A 22296-nucleotide genomic window follows, 5' to 3' on the forward strand; every position below is an offset into this window, starting at 1 on the left:
CGCCTGGCCGGGGGCGCAGAGTCTGGGAGCTGCCTGGCAAACCGTGAAGACGGTAGCGCTCGGGCAGCTGTTTCGTGTGGCTGGGAGGGAGGAGGGGGAATGCAGGGCGCTCAGGGGAGGAGGCGGAATTGGGGCGGGGAAGAGGCGGAGTTGGGGCGGGGACAGGGCCCCGTGGAGTGTCCTCTTTTTTTAATTTTTAAATATGGTAACCCTAGAATTAGCCCCACCTACTTCCTTCTCATTCAGTACTGAAAGAAATTCAAGTTAACATTTGAAAAGAGGTTAATGTTTGGAGATACACAGGAGAACGGGGGTAGGAGGAAAATAGGACAAAACAACTACACGTAAATCATATTTCCTTGCCATATTCCCCTCCCCGCTTTTCTAGAAAGGAAGTTTCTTTTGAACTAGTGGCTGTGAGGAGCCCTTCTTTGAGGATATGATCTAGTGCCGACTAAAGTTAACTTAAGTTTCCCACAAACTTTGATAGGAATTGGATCAGGCCCTGTAACAGAAATGGGCTTACTTTCATGTAGTGTCTTGAAGCATTTTTCTGCCAAAAAACAAACACCTCAGACAACAGCAGGTCCAATTAGTATAATTGATAAACTAACAAGGATTAGCTCAAATAGCAGCCCTACAAGTGTCAATAGCCTATTATGACTCAACTTCACCTTGCCAACAAATGACCTCTAAGAAGCAGGCAGGCAAAGGTGCTTGTATGCTAAATTCACACAATCCTTAATCCGACAAATGAGACTTAAGGATCTGAATCACTTTTTACAAGCACAGCAACCATTTCCTTTGACATCCAAAAGAGTCACCAAGCTGAAATGCAAAGAGTTTCAGTGCTCTTGGTATCTAATTGTGATGCGTGCATGCCGATTTTTCCAGAAAAGTTAAGCGCCAAAGCAACAGTTTTCCCAGCAGCAGTAAATGGCGATTGAAGAAGCTTGGAATCACACAGCTATTTTAATGCTGAAGTTTGCTCCTATAAAGGCAAAACACTGTCAGCGTTTACATAGTCAAGTCCCTGAATACATTGGATGCAATAGGACACACTTCCCATGTGATGCTTCAGTCTGCTAACCCAAAACATTGTCTCAATTATAAATCCTAAACATACCACAGGGAGCACGAAGAGGATTAGAAATTCTCTCTTTCGTACCACATTGAGCTTAGGGCCATATTTTCAATCTGAAACAACCACGTGCCTATTAAGAGTGACTCCATCTCACTAAGCAGTCCCTCATCACATGAAGATGATTCGATAGAGAAGGGTTGTGGTGAAAGATAGAGCCCTGAAGCTAGAGATTTGGGAAGACCCTGCAGATCTGAAAACAATCTGAGACGCTATCAGAATTGTGAATCATAGGTAAGGACATGCTTCTGTGACTTTCTAGAATCTCCATGACTTATTCTGGGACAGTTCTGAGGCTGCCAGAGCAGTGGCCAGCCTAGAGTAGCAGACTGGCAGCCAGTCCTGTGGCTCACAGGAGCAGCAGTAGTCAGCACCTGCCACAGGAGCAGCAACAAGCCCTGGTCGCACTTGGTTTGTCATCATTTCCCTCCCACCACTCCCCAGGGTATTTTTAGTAGAGGTCAGGGACAGGCTGCGGGCTCCTGTGAATTTTTGTTATCGCACACGACCTAGAATCTTAATCTTAATCATAGGTATTGACCTTGCCCCAGGCATATGGGGAAAATACAGATAAGCACTTTGAAACTTACAAAGCATAAGCATAAATGCAATAGATAGGAGTCTAGCCTACTTTTAAGTTGTTCAATTGTTTTATGATTCAGAAGTCAGGATCAGTCAGACATGCCTGCTTTTTGGGCCAAGTACCAGAGTAAAACACCTAGTTCAGCCCCCTATCATTATTATAGCCTGGGAATAAGCTTTTGGAATCATCATATACGGTTAACTTGAGCCACAGAGCAGGAGCTTATTGCCAAAGCAAACTAATCCATTGAAGTTTGAGGAAGATAGTATGCCCCTCTGTAAAATGGTTAAGCCACGTCCCACATTTAGAGGATGGAACAGAAGGAGATGCAAGGACAAAGCCGTCATAAGCTTGTTTTGAAGAAGAGGGAAATGGTCATATCACATCTCTTGGCACTAACTGTCCCTAGAAAGGTGGCAAGGAAACAGGGCTCTCTGAAATAAGCCTAACACCCTGTGAAATTACTTCATAGAAAGTTTGTGAGCAAGAAAATAAGGGCGGCTGTGTTCAAGAGCTCCACCGAAAAGGTCATGTCAAGCTTTCATTTTTGATATTGCACTCCAAGGATAAGTTGAGTTCTAGAGACAACAGGTCTGATTTTCCAATGCCTTGTACCTTGCGTTATCATTTTAACCTGTGCCTACTGAGTGCAAAGGGACTGTAAAACGCTACCATCCTGATTTGGTAATGTTTTTGAACTCACTCTGTATGGGTGTAAATGACTACACGGGGGACAAGGCAGTGGAGAGTTAGGCCCAGAGTCCAGACTGAATGAAGGGCTAAGGGGGGGGAGTCAGCATCCCATTTCTGCAGTGGTTCCTGGAAAGTAATCACAGTTTCCCCAGTGCCAAGAGAACTTCAAGCAGTCTCTACTCATCCTTAGGGTGGCACTGATGAGCAGTTTGGGTGAGGACACAACCCCTATTCCCTTGGTAGTATGTTAGTGGGAAAAGAAACGCTGGAGTGGTGGGAGGACTTTTGTTACATTTCTCATGAATCAAATCTGAAGAAATGGGGACCGGACATTTTCCAGCCAGCTGTTCCTGAGGCATCCCTCTCCCATCATCTAGAAAGACCTTCCATTTAGACAAGAGATCTAGGATTTAGGAGACCTAGGGTGAAATCCAGGCTCCTTTGAAATCCATGAAGTCAAAAGGAGGTTTTGCTAGTTGGACTGGATTTCACTCCCAGATTTTGTTTTCTATTCTCTCTCTAAATCATTGTGGTCTCTCTTTGCACCTTAACTCCCCTATTCCTTCTAATACAGATATCACTTATTCTTGGATGAAAGGAGCAACATAAAAATAGAAATCATCTGTAATGAAGACAGAAAATTAAACAAGTCACACACCTGGGAAGATGGGACTAGAAAATAAACAGCTCGCCAATACTTTAGTTAAAGGACATTGCCCTAAGCTAGTAGCATTAGCATGCCCTGATCTTTGTGAGTCAGCCTCATGCACACACATAATAAACCCAGCAACATTCTGTAAGTAGAGAAGGGGTTCTTCCTACAGGAGACTGTGTGACCGATTACCCTATAGGAAAGGCAGATGCTCACTCTGCCATGTCAAAAAGGAATTGTGTTGTAGAAGTACTCGCTGAGAGGAGATAAAGCTAGTGTTCCACCACTGTTTGGATGACTCCACAAAAGAAATGTTCCAGGGAAATGATTATGAACGGTGGTTGGAAGTAAGGGCCCTACTCAAAATGGTTTGGTTTATGGACACTCCTCTTCTCCCAAAAATCCTGTAGTTAGCTGGTAGGTAACAACGTCCCTGGATAAATGCTCTGCACTACAGATTCTGAAATGACTCGGAAGCAGACCAGCAGGAGTGGCATGCATGGTTGCCTACAGCAGAAAGGCAACCCACCAATTCCAAAAGACTAAGTGAAACAACTGAGTGTATTTAAACTGAACAGGATAGAAAAGAAAGGGACATAAGCCTAAGCAGCTGCCATTTTCCTTTGGGCTGGCCCACACTAAGCCCCCAGTTTGAACTAAGATATGCAACTTCAGCTGAAGTCCAAGTATCTTAGTTCGAACTTAAAGGTACTTACCGCGTCCACACGCAGCAGGCAGGCTCCCCCGTCGACTCCGCCTATTCCTCTCACGGAGCAGGACTACCAGCGTCAATGGCGAGCACTTCTGGGATCGATTTATCGCGTCTTGTCTAGACGCGATAGATCGATTGCTTGCCACCAAATCAGCGGGTAAGTATAGATGTATCCTTACTCTGACCAAGAAACAGAGGGTTGACTGAAAGAGAAAGGAGGGAATTAATAGTCACTACATTATGTAACTTACTGTTTTTATATTTTTCTTTCTTGTCTTTTCTGCTTAGACAGAGGAAAAGACAAAAAAAAAAAAAAGAAGAGGTTAGTTGATTACCAAACCTGAATTCCAAGCACCAGGAGGAGCCACAGAACAAAAGGAAGAGGAAGAGAGTGGGCTAACTAGACTATTTATACTAATTATGACTGGCCTTTTTTGTACTTCCTTCATTACTGATAGGCGGAGACATAAGACACTAGCTTTAATGGAGAATTCTTTGGAGGATGGGAGATGAAGATTCCATTCCACAGTGTTTGTGGTATGTTAACAAATTTCTTCAATAAAGCAAGCTTCAGCAAACACCCTGAGGTCAAATAAAACTATTATTTGCTTTTCCAAACATTACGTTCTTTAGCAGCTAAATAAAAACATTACAAAACCATTTTATGCAAAAAAGGTTTAACTTTAGCTTGACCTTCCATTTTAAATAAACAAACCTTTCTAGCCAATAAGCTTCCCTCTGAACTCTGCAAGATGATAAGCAATACCTTAATTACATTCATTTACGTGACTCTGAAATTGTTCCAGACTGAAGTCAATGACTGCAAGGTCACAGAGTATGGAAAAAGTAAAATGAAGAGATACACACATGGGGCAGTTTACTCAAACAGGCTGTGGCAGTCTCTTCTCACCAATTATGAAGGGCCCATGATATCAACAAGTGCCTGTCTTTTCATCAATTACATGTAAGAAACCATTTTTGAAAATGCTGAACTGTGTAACAGCGTATTTTCCTTTTTGAAGCTGATCCAAAAATTGGAGACACTGGACAATTAAAATTGCTTTTAATGCTTAATGACCAATGCAAGCAAGATGAATATTCTATAATGCTCTAATTGAGAGCACAGAGAATGTTAAGAGCAAGATGATGTTGGTTGCCAAATGTGCTATGATTGTTACCAACAACACATCGCTATTTTCATTTATGTGAAACGGAATGTTTTGCACTGATTTATTTAGTAATGTAGGCAGTAGGAAAAGCCACTGTATTAACTTCATGCCATTGTAGCTCATGGATCACAAATGATGTTAGGTTTAGGTGTGAAATCCTATCAGAGGGAGTTTTACCATTGACCATTTCACTCCTGAGGTAGGAGGAGAGAAAATATCCAGCACAGCGGTTGCCATTAAAATCTTTACTATTTTGCCTAATTCAATTTACTACAGTATTTGTGCTATACTTACTACAGGAAATACCAAAATTATGTTAATTACACACAAGCAGCATTGTAAAGATTGTAACAGTGATCACTAAGTAGTATGAACATAGGGTATGTTTTCTGTGAATCAGCAGAAGACTGATACCAAGTCCATCCCGTTCCCAATCATATTTGCACTGAATAATGTGTTAGGTGTGATCAACAGCAATGAAATTATCTGAATTGTCTTTTATATAAGCATTTTAAATATTACAAATGTGAGAATATAAAAAACTCAAGTATTACATTTGAGTGTAAGCAACCACACATCAATTCCCTGAAGCTGACAATGGTTTTGTAGTAGTAAATTAGATGTCTCCATGTAGCCTCAGTTTACTAGCAAGCACTTTTACACAACTCTCAAGCCAACCTTCTGCAATTTAAGAATGATTTAGTGCAAGTGAAGCAATGAGTATTATAAAATTTACGCTTGTTCACCTTCTCTCCCCACAGAGAAGGGCAAGATGCTTTTTCCATGTAAATATGTATTAGATACAAATAATTTCAATAAATATTCCATGGAGAACAAGATGCTGCATATATCCATTTCAGTTCCACGTTACTGAATTAACTGCAAGATAATGATGCTGTCTTACCCCTCCTAAAAAAAAAAAAAAAAAAAAAGAAAAGAAAAAAGATCTCCATGTTTTTCAACCAAAAGTCAAAGAAAAGAATCTTCTCTCAAATTTTTTTTTTTTTTTTTTTTGGGGGGGGGGGGGGGGGGCGGTACCACAAATTCAGTTAAGATGAGGACACCTTATATGTGATAAAGCAACACTCATTTTACACATCAGTTATAAATGCCCCAAAGATACTCTGAAAACAGTTCCACAAGTATTCCTTTATTTTAAGCCAGGGTAGTCTTAATCAAACAGAGAAAGCCATTTCATTGTATCATTTCCTTTTAAAAAAATGTTAAAAGCTACCAGCAAGTTACTGTGAAGCTCACTCATAGCCAATGATTTAATGTGGGGTGCTTATTTGTGTAAAGCTTGCTTTACATGGGTTTTGAAGCTACCTCATGTCATTTGGGCTGATGTTATATCTTACAGCATAACCTCATCTCTGCTTGACTTTAAAGAAGGATAACCACTTTTCACTATGTATGAACTCTGAACATCAAAAACATTTATTGCCTCAATAATTTAATAGTGATGTTACTTTCCTGACTTCACAAAGTCATAAAGATGACAACAAACAGTCAGACTTACTGTACCACTCATTTGATTTTAGGCTCATAAGCAGACTTACCACACCGTTGGGAAAGCGATCCACAGGAGCAGGCAATGCAATAGCAAAAAAACAACAAAACAAAACAAAACAAACCCACACACATGCTATCGATCTATATTCCGGTCAAATAACAGAGTGGAGAAAATAAGGGGAGTATTTATGCAGTTAAATCGAAGACTCTTAAAAGTAGAGAACCTCCTTACATCCAGCTTAATTTGTGTCTGAAGATTATTACTGAGACAATTAACCACTGGACAAATACATTTTAAAAAATTGACGGTTGTGAAGAAAAATCATGTACCACGTGTCAATACAAAGTAACTTTCTCATAAAAGATATTTCCCTGCTGAGTAAAGCATTTACACAATGAACAAGAGTTACCGCTCAAGGTTTAAAATAAAACTTAAAAACAGATGTGCCCACACCCCAACCTGTTTCAATTCAAGACACCTGCTTCAGAATCTCTGCAGTGTTTTTCTTATTCTATAGTCAATGTTTATAACACTATAGCAGCAATTATCCCTATTACAAAACAGTTTACAGGTAAAACAAAGAACCACGAAGAAAGTACAATATTCAGTAACTGACATTTACTGCACTGGCCTTGGACTTCTAATCTTTACCAGACAGGCACACAATTCAATCCATCAGCTCATAAAGGTGTGCTTTTTTAACCTCTAAAACAGATGGGATTGGCTAGAAATGTCTGGCATGTCAAACTGCTAATCACTGTTGCCCTTTGCACAAAATAACCCACTTAAATTGAGGCATGGTTGCACTGTAACCGACATTAGTCTGTGGGAAACCCATTTAACTGTCACATACTCCTGCCACTCCTGCTCTCCCTTAATTAAGCCTAATGCCTTATGCTTTGACCTTTTGTTCTAGCCTATTAACCCTATCTAGTACAAGTTCACATATGTTAAACTAAAAACTTTGCTGTAAAATATTAAATGCCAAGCTACTGAAAGCATACGGGTCATTTTTCTTAACCCAAAAGGTTATAGACATCATATTATCAAATTCATTTGGCAGGCAAAATGGCAGTGATGTAAGGGTTAAATCCTAGACAGTACTGCATAACCACTAACTAAAAACACTAACCAGCAGTCACAGAAAAATACTGTTTCTTTCTCTTCTGTAATGAAGTACAGTATACTCCCTAGAACAAAAAAGTGTCACTGGATCACTATTTTTTTTTTTTTAAATATTGCAATGTTTGCTCTCGCCCTCCAACCTTCCTCAAACTGCCCATTCTTAGCAAAAAAAAAATTGAAATACAATAATTTACCATCAGAGTGGATTATGTTATGGATGATCGCTGAGCAGTGAAGCCTGTAAAACAAATCACTATTTTATTTTTAAGATGTCAATTTCTCCTCACTGAAGGCAATGTTCTGTCCGTCCTTGTTCACATTGCGTAATATCATTGAGGCTATTGAAGGAGTAAGGTATCAGTTGGACCACTTGCAGAGTAAAATACTACTTACCCCAACTGGTAGATTCTAGCCTTAAATGATTAACTTGCAATATCTTAAAGGTAGGGATTCTCAACTTTTTCCATGTCCACGTTTTTCTCAACCCTCTTTCCCACAACAGACCATCCAGTGATGCGATGTATCTGGGGCTCACCCCTCTTTCAGCAATATGGGAATAGACTCCTTTCTCATTTAGTATCATGACTTATGGCCCACAGCTCTTGCTTTAAGGAATACATCTGCTCTGGTATGCAGGATGATTGGTACTTCCCTACCACATGCAAATTACTTTTGCTTAAAAACCTCAAAAGATCTGTTGGGAATTACCCTAATGATCTAGAACTCGGATATCCAAAAAAATAAATTCCAATGACAAGAACAAATGTCTGGTTCTAATGCAAGAGGTAGCTTAAGGACAGAATACAGCACAACAGTTGTAACAACTTGTAATGCAAGCTTATGTATTGAAATAGGCTGAATACAAAAACCATCCATAACAACAAGACTGTTTGTACCAGCAATACAGAACGTGGTCACCCACTCAAAATCTGTATTGGTCCGGATGGGCAGAGAAAAAGCAATTTTAAATATATCAGGATATCTGCTGTTCATAAACAGGTAATAAATACCTCAAGTTTATAGAATAGCTACTTTTTTTGTCAAGTTGATATACTTAATACACAACATTTATTTACAATTCAGACTGTTAGACACCATGTAGGAAATATAATTTTTTTGCTGCACAAACAACCACCTTCTTAGAAAAAAAAAAAAAAAAGCTAAGTACAGTTCTTTGAACAAAACCTTCAACCACTTGTAACTAATATTTATGATGTGATATATTCAAATACTCATTTCCACAAAAGCCACTGTTCCATTAAGCACAATACAGCGTAAGGAACAGAACCGCCATCTGCTGCTGACCGTGGTAATTTCATAAATTTGAAGAGCTACTTAAACCATGGATTTTAACAGTAAATTTTATAACTTGGTGGTTTTGAGATCAGCAAAAGTCACATAACTAACTTTTCAACAACCTTGATTGCCAAGATTACTAAGAAATACTAGAGCAAGTCAAGAGATTAGCCTCTACGCTTTTCTGAGTGGTTAAATGTAACAAACTAAAGAATAAGGGACTGAGACCAGGTCTACTCCAAAGAAGTCAGGTCAACCCAGCTATGTGTCTCAGAGGTGTGAAAAATCCACACTCCTGAGGACAGTTAATCCAAACTAACCCCTAGTATAGACAGCGCTAGGTCTATGGATGAATTCTTGTCAACTAAGCTATCACCACTCAGGCAGGTGGATTAACTAGTGATGGAAGAACCCCTCCTGTTGCTGTAGCGAGTATCTACACTGAAGCGCTACAGCAGCAGTATTCTAAGCAAAGACATAACCTGACTGATAGCCACATTTTGATTTCTCTTGTGCTGGCTACTGCAAAATCAAAGATACTGGATGGATTCTGAAACTCAAGTATCTAAAGTTTACCAACAACATTCAGATTTTCTGGTGGTTATCCTTGAATATACTGTATTAGTTCAGATGTTCTCAAACTGTAGTACAGCCACTACTGGTAATATGTGGGCTGAAGTCAGGTGGTACATGGACTGGTTTATCAGAATAAGAATCCATTATAACCACACTGATTACAATTATGAAGTTGATAAGCCAGGTACTTTTGAATTTTCAGTGTGGTATGCTTGGTCTTAAAATTTGACTACAGCTCTGTTACTGCTTGTTTTTTGTTTGTTCGTTTGACATTGCTATTGTCCTTTCCAAGTAAACCGGTCCTAAGAGTACGAAATATAAAACAGACTACCCTGCAACTACTCCCTACCCAATCATTTCATTTTTCTTCATGCTCTTTTAATGGCCTTATTCTGCAAATACTCATGCAAATAATGCTACTGAATTCAATACTCAAGTGGGTAAAGTTACTCACATGCTTAAGTGTTTGCAGCATTGGGCCATAAAGCAGGCAATCTTTGGACAAGACTAAAGGGATGATTCCATTATACCAAAGGGAAATAGCATTTTAGAAATGGAGACAAAAGTTAGTATATATCAACAAACAGATAGTGGTACTAAATGTCTGCAAACCGTTTGTGATAAGTAGGATACTATTCATTAACCATTTAAAAATACCAGTCACTTCCCATATAAGCTCACCTGTCTCGTATTACATATATTATGGGTTGAGCTCATTTTATAGGAGGTTAAAAAATCATTTTTAAATTTGTATTTTATTTCCTCTCTCACGCTTATAATGTATCAAAACAGGATCCCTCCTTATCCAAGAATGACCTCCCTAACAAGTCTGGAAGATCTTAGGGCCCCACTAGCCGGTTCCACACCAAAAAATAAAAAATACAACACTATCCAAAGTTTATGATTTCTGCCTCTTGAGTGTACATTGTATAAAAAAAACTTCTCCTCTTGCTTTGGCAAGTTTTAACTTCAAAAATAGATAAACTTAAAATGTACTGTATAATTCTAAGATTAAAAGTATATGGTAGAAAGTCATTCAACACTTTTTTTTTTTGTTAAACTAAATAATGGTTCTGTCAAGATAGTTAACCCAAAGAAGAGACTTGCCTTGAGAGTGGTCCAACCCGGAAAGCCTATCCTTCAGGAGCCCAAGGATACATTAGTTCTCCTCAACAATTCCATGCTTGATCTGGAGGGGGTGTGTGTGAAATAATGAGTATCACAGCACCCAGATATTGGTTTACTGTTAGGGAAGTTACACTTCACTGAATGAGTGTGTTAAGATTTACAGGTAATCATAGAATAATAGAATATCAGGGTTGGAAGGGACCTCAAGAGGTCATCTAGTCCAACACCCTGCTCAAAGCAGGGCCAATCCCCAGACACATTTTTGCCCCAGATCCCTAAATGGCCCCCTCAAGGATTGAACTCACAACCGTGGGTTTAGCAGGCCAATGCTCAAATCACTGAGCTATCCCTGCCCCCCAGTTTATGTCAGCAAAATAAACATAACTTTGAACTCCAGAAAGTAAGACCTCCCAGACAGGACCATTGTTAAAATAAATACAGAAAAATCTATTACCCAACTACCCAGACGCGTTTCTTCAAGATCAAAATTACAGTATCCATGTAAAACAGTGAACTTTGGATTCAAAGACAACAGCTCTGATTTTTTTTTTTTTAAACTTGTACTTGCTACACTATGATTATGACTTAACACTTATTTCACATCCACAAATACCCAGAGGTCATGTTTTCTAAAAGGGCCCTTATTGAAATGAATATGCCAACAAGGAAAATATCAGGCCATAGTAGAAACTTCTCTTTTATATACCGTATTATATGTCCAAAAAAATTCTAAAGATCAGGCAAAAAGATGAAAAACAAACACAAAAGACTTTTAGTGTGGAGCAATTTGTTGACTTAAAACAATCAATTGGCACGAAAAGTTGTTCATTGTGATACCACTATCCACCTCAAGCACTTTTGTAACTACTTCCCTCACTACCATTCCTTAAATGGACATCTGATAAAACCCTCAGGTTTAGAGGTGAACCAAACTAGCTGTTTATATAAAAACAGCTTTGTGTGTGTGTGTGTGTGTGTCTGTGTGTGTAAATAAATAAATAAACTTCTATAGTGCTCGTCACTAAAGCAACTAAGTATTTTGATTAAAAAGTGATATACATTATAGGTAATTTTAACTCTGCTGCTCCCACAACTATCACTACCACACACCTTAATAGACCAATAGGGGTGGGTTGGTGGGCCTGTGCACGCACACAGCAGTTCCTTCTATTGCAGTGATACCTAGCTGTAATGTCCACCAGCTGAAGCAAGCTTCCAGATGAACTTCCAAGGAATTCTAAAGATGGCTATAACAGTGCTATCTAGCCAGGAGCAATAAAGTCACAGATAGATGTCACAAGGGCATCGTCCAAGAGAGGAGCAATCAAAGCCTCCAGGCCAGCTACAAATAAACTGGATACCCTCTGGACCACTGCTGCCACCCAAGAATCCATGAGGAATGATGGATCCATTAGGACCACCATGTTGTAAATCTTTTTGGCAAAAGCAGGTGAACTACTCTCAAATAATACAATCTCTTATATGCTTCTCCAAATTAACAAAAAGTTATTTGGCCTTGCTAAACAGAAGCGAGTCTCCATTTTTTGTTTTAATTAGGAAGAGAGATTAAGCTATCATTGGAGTCACAATAAATCATGTAATAAGTGAATGGTGGGTTTACCCTGCACTGCCAAAAGGCAGTAAAAAACAGGATCTGAGTCTTTTTCACTTAATTTTAAACTTAAAAGTGCAAGTAGGACAGACAAGTGAGCATACATTTGATCAAATAGTAAGTTTTATTAATGTAGTCACAGTATCATCATCCACCTTTCTCACAACAGACTGTTATGACTCACAAATTTAAGAAAGGGATAAGACAGGAGGGGGAAGCAATGCTTTTTTAGAGGATGTTCGTCTTTTGAGATCATCTTTGTGCTCAGCAAGGTGTTTTCTTGAATAGTTTTTTTTCTTTATTGTAAATCTGAGCAGTCTTCTTCTGTATTGCCATCACCACCACCACCACAAAAGTTTCTTGTATGGCAAAATAAAACAACTAGCAAAAGAAGCTAAGCTTCCTATGCAACTGCAAACAGTTTTGATGCCGTAACATAGCCACTGGCTTTTCTTGAAGCCAGCAGTAAATGATTGCCCTATATCTCCCCCCCCCCCCCCCCCCCCCCCCAGGACGTACAAGAGGCTTCAGGTTTACGAAAGTTTAGAGAAAAAGAGCACAAGCAATTCCACTTTGATATTTCTGGAAAGACAAAAGAAATTCCTACACTACCGAAAGTTTTTAAACAGAATTTTGGCAAGAACAACTCCTTGCACTGGAAGATGGGTTGTGTATAGTTTCTGCAGGAATACTAAGTTTGACTGTTTTAAAATTACAGGTGGTGGGGGTGTGGGGGAACCTAAAAATTAAAGATCTGAATATAGCAACCACTTGGGATAACACAGACAGAAATGCAGTTCTATCTCTGTGAGAACCAGAGCCCACTTCATCCCTAAAAGAAGTTCATTCCAATTTCTTCTTCAGCTCTGAAGTTAAAAAGGGTAGTAGCCACAAACTGTAACATTGACACTGAAAAACGGACTACACAGAACATTAGTACCAATCAGTTGTCAAAGAAAACTCAAGTACTGTGTGCTTCTTATGGGCAAGACACTTTTATACAGAAATCCAAGAAGATATTTTGTGGAACCTTCCGAATTTTCCCTTATTTGTTTCATGTCATCATTGAAGCGGGAGGGGCGGGGGGGAGACAACCACCCATACAAAGCGAAACACTTGCTTATAAAATGCATTTCTCTCACTTAATTTCACTCCTGCTCAAACTAGATATGTTTAAGGAAAACTAGACTACAGTACTTCACATAAGGAAAGATTGTGTGTGGTGTGTGTGTGTGTTCGGGAAGATCAACTTCAAAGAACTGATCTCAGACAGAAGACAGGCATTCTTCCAAATAGGCGGCAGCTTCTGGCTTTATTCTGATTATGTCTAGAACAAAAACTTTCCTTTTTCCTCTGTTGTAGACACAGACACATTTAGAAATAAAATATACATATAAAAATTGAGAACATGTCGTCTTTCTCAAAGTCACACTAATGAAATAACACCCTCCTTATAAAAGAAATAGGTTGGAAAGTAAATTGTTGTCGGGACCTAACAGAAGACAAGTTAGTTTCTTTGGCCAGAGGCAAGACTGGACCTCTTTCTCCTTCCTAGTTTGCCATGTTTACAAATTCTTAGCTTGCATCCTACTTCCTTAACCAGGAAGCCTAGATGTCTGGTACTCAAATGAGGGGCAACAAAACACCAAATAGTATCATTCTCTCAAATTTCCTGTAATCCAAGTATCATAGTTCTGTCCACATTTCTGTGGGGCTTTCCATGAGCAAATACATATCCACCAACAGCACTGCTTTGAAATTTCAGTTGCTATATTCAGTTTCTTCTTGTGGTAAGGATCTTCCTACATATGAGAATACAAGGAAGAACTATTTCCTTCTCACACGTAACACAGACTCCACATCTCAAGATGTTCTTCTCAAATTCAATATTTTCAAACAGAACTAACAAAATGTCCTTTAACAAAAACAAATCCTAAGGCAGTGGTTCTCAAACTGGGGCTGCCGCTTGTGTAGGGAAAGCCCCTGGCGGGCCAGGCCGGTTTGTTTACCTGCCCTATCTGCAGGTCCGCCCAATCGCGGCTCCCACTGGCTGCGCAGTTCGTCGCTGCAGGCCAATGGGAGCTGCCGGCAGCGGAGCAGGCCAAGGGAAGTACTGGCCGCCGCTTCCAGCGGCTCCCATTGGCCGGGAGCAGTGAATCGGGGCCAGTGGGAGCCGCGATCAACTGGACCTGCGGACAGAGCAGGTAAACAAACCAGCCCGGCCCACCAGGGGCTTTTCCTACACAGGCGGCGGCCCCAGTTTTAAATATTTCATACACTGGTCTCAAACTTGCTTGTTTTTTCTTTCTTGATTAAAATCTCCCTATCTGTTTAATCATTCTGGCTGGTTTATATTCTATCCCTTTCTATTCCTCCTGTTTAAACGTCATACTATACCTGTTCCCTTAGAAACTAGTAGAGGTAATTTTTTCACTCATCTATCACTCCCTATTAAACCCACAGTCATTAGTGATAAATTAATTTATATTTAGACACTTGCTCTCAGTATTGTAAAATATTAGTGGTTGATAGGGTTACAACCTGGCTCAGTACTATCACCAGTCAGTCGCAAGTGGCTTCCCACATGCTTCTAGGTCAACTGGAGCTGGCCAAAGTCTAATCAACAAACCTAGCTTTTGGTCTGTAAGGCACATCCGCAGGCTCACAGCTGGTCTGATGCCCTTCCTTGAAACAAGGAACTCCACAGTCCAGCCACCCTAGACTCCAAAACCAGTGTCTCATAGCTCCCAAGCCCCCCAGTTGCTTACACACACACACTCCCCCAGAGCTCCACTCAGGCTGGGACTTTCAGGGCTTCTACTCTAACCCATTTGGGAACAATGTGGGAGGAAAGCACGGAACACAGACTTAGCAAAAGGACTATCTTAACCACCGTGACATCATTGTTAAAGCACTTGAAATTTACAGATCTTTGAAAACAATCAAAGGTCCTGAGATGCACTTTCCCCATGTCTAGTCTCCCCCCTTCTGTGAGGCAGAGGTTTGTCAGCATTTCAGCATCTCTCAACCTCTATCTAACATGCCCTCATTACACATGTCAATCGTCAGCCCGCCTGGACAGAGCAGCACTTTGCTTTTAAGCCTCGTCTACTTATGTGTGCAACTGGAATACTTCAGCCTCCCCAGCCAGCTGTAGAAAAATAACTGTTCCATGGGGTAGGTCAGTAGTTCAAAGTCGATAGCCTCAGAGGGTAGTCCTGATGACTTCCTAGTGATAGTCCTTCAGTGAGGAATCAAGCACCTACATAAGAACAGCCATACTGGGTCAGACCACTGGTTCATCTAGCCCAGTATCCTGTCTTCTGATAGTAGCCAAAGCCAAGTGCTTCAGAGGGAATGAACAGAAAAGGCAACTATCAAATGGTCCCCTGTCATCTACTCCCAGCTTTGGGCAGTCAGAGGCTACGGACACCCAGAGCATGGGGTTGCATCCCTGACCATCTTGGCAAATAGCCACCGGTGGACCGATCTTCCATGAATTTATCTAATTCTTTTTTGAACCAAGTTATAATATTGTCCTTCACAACATCTCCAGGCAATGAGTTCCACAGGTTGACTGTATGTTGTATGACAAAGTACTTCCTTTTCTTTGTTTTAAGCCTGATGCCTATTAAATTTCCTTGGGTGATCCAGGATTCTTGTATTATGTGAAGAGGTAAAGAACACCTCCTTATTTACTGTCTTCACACCAGTCATGATTTTATAGACCTTTATCATATCCCCCCTTACCTGTCTCTTCTCCAAGCTGAAAAGCCCCCGTCTTTTTAATTTCTCCTCAAATGGAAGCAGTTCCATACCTCCTAATCATTTTAGTTGCCTTTCTCCGTACTTCTAATATATTTTATTTGAGATTGGAGCGACCACAACTGTACCTTTCCTGGGCAGGGCTATTATGGGAAATGCAGTTCCATATGTCTAAATTTGCCTCAAGTGAGCCTATGTTCAACACATAATACAAATGGAGCTCATAAACTATGAAGATTCCACAACCTCCCTACAAAAGGTATTCTAGTGCTTAACCAGCCTGACAGTCAGGAAGCTTTTTCTTATGTCCAACCTAAACCACCCTTGCTGCAATTGAAGACCATTGCTTCTTCTCCTACCCTCAGAGGTTAAGGAGAACAATTTTTCCTCCCTCCTCCTTGTAACAGTTTTCAAGTACATAAAAGGTTGTTATGTCCCCTCTCAGCCTTCTCTTGTCCAGACTAAACAAATCCAATCTTCCCTCATAGGACATGTTTACTTGCTGCGTCCGCAGGTTCACTGCTCCAGGCCAATGGGGGCTGTGGGAAGCGGTGCAGGCCAAGGGACGTGCTGGCCGCCACTTCCCGTAGCTTCCATTGTCCTGGAGCCGTGATCAGCTGAACCTGCGGACGCGGCAGGTAAACAAACCAGCCCAGCCCACCAGGGGGCTTACCCTGGCGACCCGTGTGCCAAAGGTTGACGATCCCTGCTCTATGCCATTATCTAAATCACTGATGAAGGTATTAAACAGAACCAGACCCAGAACTGATCCCTGCGGGACCCCACTCAATATGCCCTTCCACCATGACTGTGAACCACTGATAACTACTCTCTGGGAATGGTTTTCCAACCAGTTATGCACCCACCTTATAGTTGCTCCATTTAGGTTGTTTTTGAGGAGATCACGTAAGGCAGTATCAATGTTGGCCTGGTATTAAGATTTCTAGAAACCTTCTTTTGTCAGACTACATTAGTTATGCAAAAAGAGAACAAATTTTCTCTGCAAATTTTCTTGCAAGCATGTGTATTAGTTTTAACAGATCCCATATTGAGCAAAAACTAAAGGGAAATAAGATCAGTATTTCACTTCACCAAGGTTTGAACTCTGTGATGACCTTTAGTGAACCTCTGTTGTTGTTTTAAATCAATTTGTTCCTTGGAGTCATTTACAGAATGATAGATACAACATAAAAGTCAAAGTCCACATTTAAATAAGCCATTCAAGCTTACTAAATGAAGACACTCATCACCTATACTTCTTTACCTAGTATGTTTTTAGTACTATAATAACGATAAATCTATTTCTCTCCAAAAGTTTTGATTTTTTTTTAAAGAACCACCTTCAACTTAAAAAAAATAAGCTCAAAAATTTCCCTCTGAAAATGTTGTACGTTTCATAGTTACAAGTAACCCTTAAGACTACTAGAAAAGTAATTCACCTGGGTTTGCCAATTTAATCATATTGTGCATTTGACTTCATGTTGTATTTAATGCATTCATGCTCTAAAAAGCATGTACCAGAGGATGTCACCATAGATGGCGATAATAAAGGATTGCAGGCCATTCCAAGAGAAAAGCAGGAGTTCCCATTCACTATTTGTTGTCATCTCTTGCACAACGAAAACTTGCACATAAGTATGTGTACTGAACTTACAGTCAAGTGCTCCTGTCAGTTAAATGTCAATTTCAATTCTGTCTCTCAGGCTGTACAAAGAGGGAATGCTGAGACATTAACAAGAAGTTTGAGAGCACAGCAATGGCCCAGGCAGTGAACTCTTTATTTGCTCTAAATTTAGGCGTCCTGCGTGAGAGCTCACTGCATGAGATATCAACTCTAGTTCTGGCAATTTTTCAGTTTTAATATGCTTGTAAAATTCACTTTACAGCAAGTTTCCCCTTGAATGCCATTAAATCAGATGATTAACCACAAAACATTGTCACCTCTGACAAGTTTTGTTTGTGAGATGGCTTACTGATGTGTCACATTCCAGTCTTTAGTCCAATAACCATTAAAGACAGCAATCGACTCTAGCACATTTAAAAAGGACAGATCACCCCCTTTTCGGAAGTGACTTCATTTTCCTTACCAAGTTCCGTGTGTTGTATTACAACTCTTTGTAAACAAACTCCATAAATTTATATATCTGATCATTTATACTGCCATGACTCAGTTAAATTCCACCTGGCCTGTGCTGAATATAGCAAACAAATACCCACAAAATACTCCCAGAATCAAATAGAACTTTCTTTTGAAAAAGGTATCTTGCCACAAGAAGAGTGAAATGAGTAATAAGCAGAATGAGTCAACTGCATATCAGCCACCCTAACGCTGAATCATTCCCAAAGTCAGAAACTCCATAGTTCTTAGAACATCATCTCCATGTTTCGAGGATTTCCAGTACCACACTGGTGCTTTCAATTAAAAAAAAAATATGTCTCCCTTGAGTGTGGTGGTGTGCAAAGAGTACCCCACACAGCCACACAACATAATACAGTGCACATCAGGAAGGTTTGATTGTGTAATCCTAATTTATTATCCTATGACCCAAAAGTACATTTCTGTACGTTTCAGTTTTGTTAGTAATTGAGAGAAGTAAGGAAAACCCTCAATTAATATAATTTTGTAGGGGACAAAAGGCAACCCTGAAGGGCTGTGGGGACACCAAATTTGTATATTTGGCAAGTCCTGATATACAAACCTTCAGCTTATAAAGCAAAGAAGAGATGCCCCCAGGGGCTGCACGTTATGGAAGGTAAATGGTGAGAAAGCACCTTTTTGCACGGAGGTGGGGGGGGGGAGAAGAGTTGTGTGTCATACACAGCAGATGGGGTCGAGTCGGGGGGGGTGGGGGATTCCTAGCCCACAATAAACTGTGGGCGCCTTCGGAAGGGGCGGGGAGAGGAAATGAACAACAAGAGGGGCGAGCAGAGGGAAGCATGGCCTTGCCTGCTGCCGTGCAAGCAGCAAGAGGCGGCGGTGGATCCGGGGGGGGGAGCAGGGTTGGGGGGATCCGGGTTTAATGCTTCTGGACCCCAGGGTTTGTTTCCCCGCCCCCCAGACACGCAGCCCCGGGGAGCTGCTGGACGTGCAGCGACCGCGCACAGAGTTCGCGTTGCCTGAGCCCTGCACCCGGGCAGAGGCCGGAGGAAGGGGGGAGTCTCTCTGGAGCGGGGGTTGCAGGGAAAAGCGGGGCGGCGGCGGACGCAAACTTTGCCATGCTCCCAGCTCCCCCCAAAGGCGCAATTTTGAGCCAAACTTTTCGCTTTCCTCGCCCGCCCGAGGCAGCCGGGGGGAGGGGGGGGGGAAATCACCGGAAACAATCCCTCCCCGCCCAGCCAGCAGCAGCGCCCGCTCTGCGGCCACCCCGGCATTGTTCCCAGCCGCCTCCCTCCCCGCTCGGCGGGGCCAGCCACAGCCCCTGCCCGCGGGCCGGCGCAGACACTCACCCCGGCGCTCCTCCGGCCGGCCCGCAGGCGCCCTGCGTGTCCCTCTCACGCCCGCGGAGCCGAGTTCTCTAGGGCCAGGCTCCGGGGAGCGTTTCCAGGGCAGGGGGAAGAGTCTTCTCCCGGGCTGCACGGCAAGCGGGGCAGCCTCCCCTGCCAGGCAGCGCGCGTACACACACACAGCTCGCTGCCTGCCCTCCGCCCTGGCTCGCTCTGCTGCAATGGCTGGGAGGCTGACTTTCATCCTCCCCTCCCTCTCCACCCAGCTGAGCGCAGCCCAGTCCCTCCCCTCTCCATGCCGCTCAGCTCCTCTGCCAAGTTTCTGCTTAACCCTTTCCTGGCCCCTCCCGCCACAGCGAGGGAGGGGCAGAGCAAGAGAACTTCCTCTGTCTCCTGCTCAGCAGGGCTGCCTCTCAAGCATAAGGGAGATTTTAGGACAGGGTGGTAAATGGCTCCCAGGGAATAAATCTTGCTTGAATTCGAGCACCCGAAGAGAGGAAAGGCATCCTTGGGAGTGAGACTGGAAAGGGCCAGTACTGCCAACCCCCAGCACTCCAAAATCATGGCGCCAGGGCCTCCAAAGCCCCTGAGATTGGTTAAAACAAATTAGTTTTTAGAAAATAATAAACTTGGGGGTCTTTCTTGTTGCCTTCTTGTTTTTGAGACTTTGGGGTTCCCCAATCACATGGCTCCAGAAGCTGGGATTTAAGGAAAGAAAACAGATATGGTGAGCTGCTCTATAAGTTCTCCAGAGTTGACAATGGTGATGAAGGGAGTGCAGGGGACAGAACTGCGTCCTTCCTTTCCCAAGTCCTGCCCACTGAACCAGCATTTTCACTGCTAGACGAAACTCTTGTTATTGGCCTTCAATCTTTGCCTTTAGTTCTAATATTTCAGTGAAGTGGTACGGTGGTAGTAATGCTCATAACTAAGGTTGAGCAGAACTTTGTGTTTAACATATTCAGGGATACCAAATATTTTGCGAGGTGCTGTCCAAACCTAAGTGAAGAAGACACTGTCCCTGCCCCCAAGGAATTACAATCTAATGTCTAATTTCTCTTGCTACAGGTATTCTAGTGCCATTCCATGGAAAAAGTTGAAGATAGATATGGGATATGCTGCTGCTTTATTTGTTTTATATATGCAAAACCACAAAATGTCTGACCTTGGTCACATCCTATCTGTACAAACAGAGTGCTTGTGCTCAGAGTCTGCAAACATAACAAATGGGTTCATAAGTACTTTGCAGCACACTTTAAGATTTTTAAGTACACAGCAAAAAACATGGTAATGCTTGCCTTTTCTAAAACAACACAGAATGTTTGCCTTTTTAAAAACAAAGTATTAAAGGAGGAAAGAAAACAATACATTCACAACTACATACAAGCAAATAACCATAAAAAACACAGGCAAACATTCTAGAGATAGAACAGACCCAAACATACACGTTTTTAAAAACCACAAAGGAATATATTCAAACATCTTTTTTAAATAAATAGACATATCTAATAATATAACTACACAAATAGCATCTGGATTCCAGTTTCAAAAATAAAAGAGAAGTGCACATGGCTAAAGCCAAATATTTCAATCTACAGACTAATGAATGAAACAGGATGTTGAAATATTAAGCAAAATCTCTTGTACTTTGGAATGTACGAATTGTGTACTAGCAGAACTAATAATGTATTACTTGACCTATTTTTTTTAAGCCAATGAGAGATTTGGTGAACTTCATCATCTTGTGTTTTTAACCACATTTTTTAAGAAGCACCAGTATTTTCTAAAGCATCATTGTATTTGCACATCAGAATCCCTGTAAAATCAGTCTCTGTATTATGAAGCATAAACTAATGTTATGGCTTAATCTTGCCTAACATTGCAAGAGAGTTTTGCCACTAATTTCCATGGGAGCAGGCCATTTGTTTGTGATTTTAAAGAACTTCTCTTTAATTTTTTACTTCTTTAAAATTCTTTATCTGAAAAATGCTTCAGTGCTAAGCAGCTGGACTATCCAGGGGAAAGGAAATTTTCTCATTACTGCAGCAATTTACCAGCTATTTCAATCAAGTATGTCGGTAGTAGATGCCTTTTCATTCTTAACCTTAGGGAATGTCTTGCATTGAGAAGGAACCTACAAAATGAGGAATTGTGAACAAGCAATAGTAAGAATGCTTATCTGAAATATTCTGTAATAGGACTTTTAGCAAAATATAAAATGAACAGGGCTTGGAAAGCATCTTTTTATGTGGCACAATCAGCTGAGACTTTTAAGCAGTGTTGTCATTTACAAACCAGTTTATTTTCAGTATTTTAAATCATATTTATACAGGGCTAGATTCTGACACCCTTACTCACACTGAGTTCTCATTGGGCAGTTCAAATGACACTGCCAAATAAGGTAATACTCCATATGCGTAAAGGTGGAAGAATCTAGCCCGTAATGAAAAAATGAATCAGTCTGCCAGACTTTATCAAGCTATTCGTATATATTGGTTCTTTGTGTTGCTTGTCTTCAACCAAAGCCAAATACATGCTCATTTCCCCGACATAGACCATGTACATATGTGCTTGTGTGATGTACGCACACAGTAGATAATCTAAGTACATTTTTTCATTACAGACAATGTGAAGGATAGAGGGCTACTTTTTCAATTTTTGCTTTAGGGGGCTTCTTCATTGTCAAATCATCTACAAGTCCAAGACTTTTTATGACAGCTAGAAAGCCAACTACTTTTGAATTGCTCTTGAAAGAAATCTAAATTTACAGAAGTTACTGTTGAATTGCTTCCCAGAATTACAAGCAATTACTGGAAAGTTGTTGGTACTGTGCTTAACATTTGTGAAGTGTAAACTTATATTTGCCATAGCCAGTGAGCCATTTCTA

The 22296-nt window shown here is 41.1% G+C and overlaps 1 protein-coding gene across 2 annotated transcripts in view; it reads right to left on the reverse strand.

Annotated features, from left to right (window-relative positions):
- Positions 1-19600, reverse strand: part of NRIP1 (nuclear receptor interacting protein 1) — a 103226-nt gene extending 83626 nt beyond the window's left edge. Inside the window, exons 1-2 of one of the 2 annotated variants that reach the window (XM_054047247.1) lie at positions 19413-19600; positions 3786-3984 (exon numbers count right to left, since the gene is read on the reverse strand). The gene's annotated coding sequence lies outside the window, so the exon portion shown is untranslated. The remainder of the gene's footprint in view (positions 1-3785; positions 3985-19412) is intronic. The other variant, XM_054047238.1, reaches the window with a different exon arrangement.
- Positions 19601-22296: the final 2696 nt, after the last annotated feature.

The sequence above is a fragment of the Malaclemys terrapin genome, chromosome 1 (genome assembly GCF_027887155.1).
Source record: "Malaclemys terrapin pileata isolate rMalTer1 chromosome 1, rMalTer1.hap1, whole genome shotgun sequence".
Classification (NCBI taxonomy): Eukaryota; Metazoa; Chordata; order Testudines; family Emydidae; genus Malaclemys; species Malaclemys terrapin.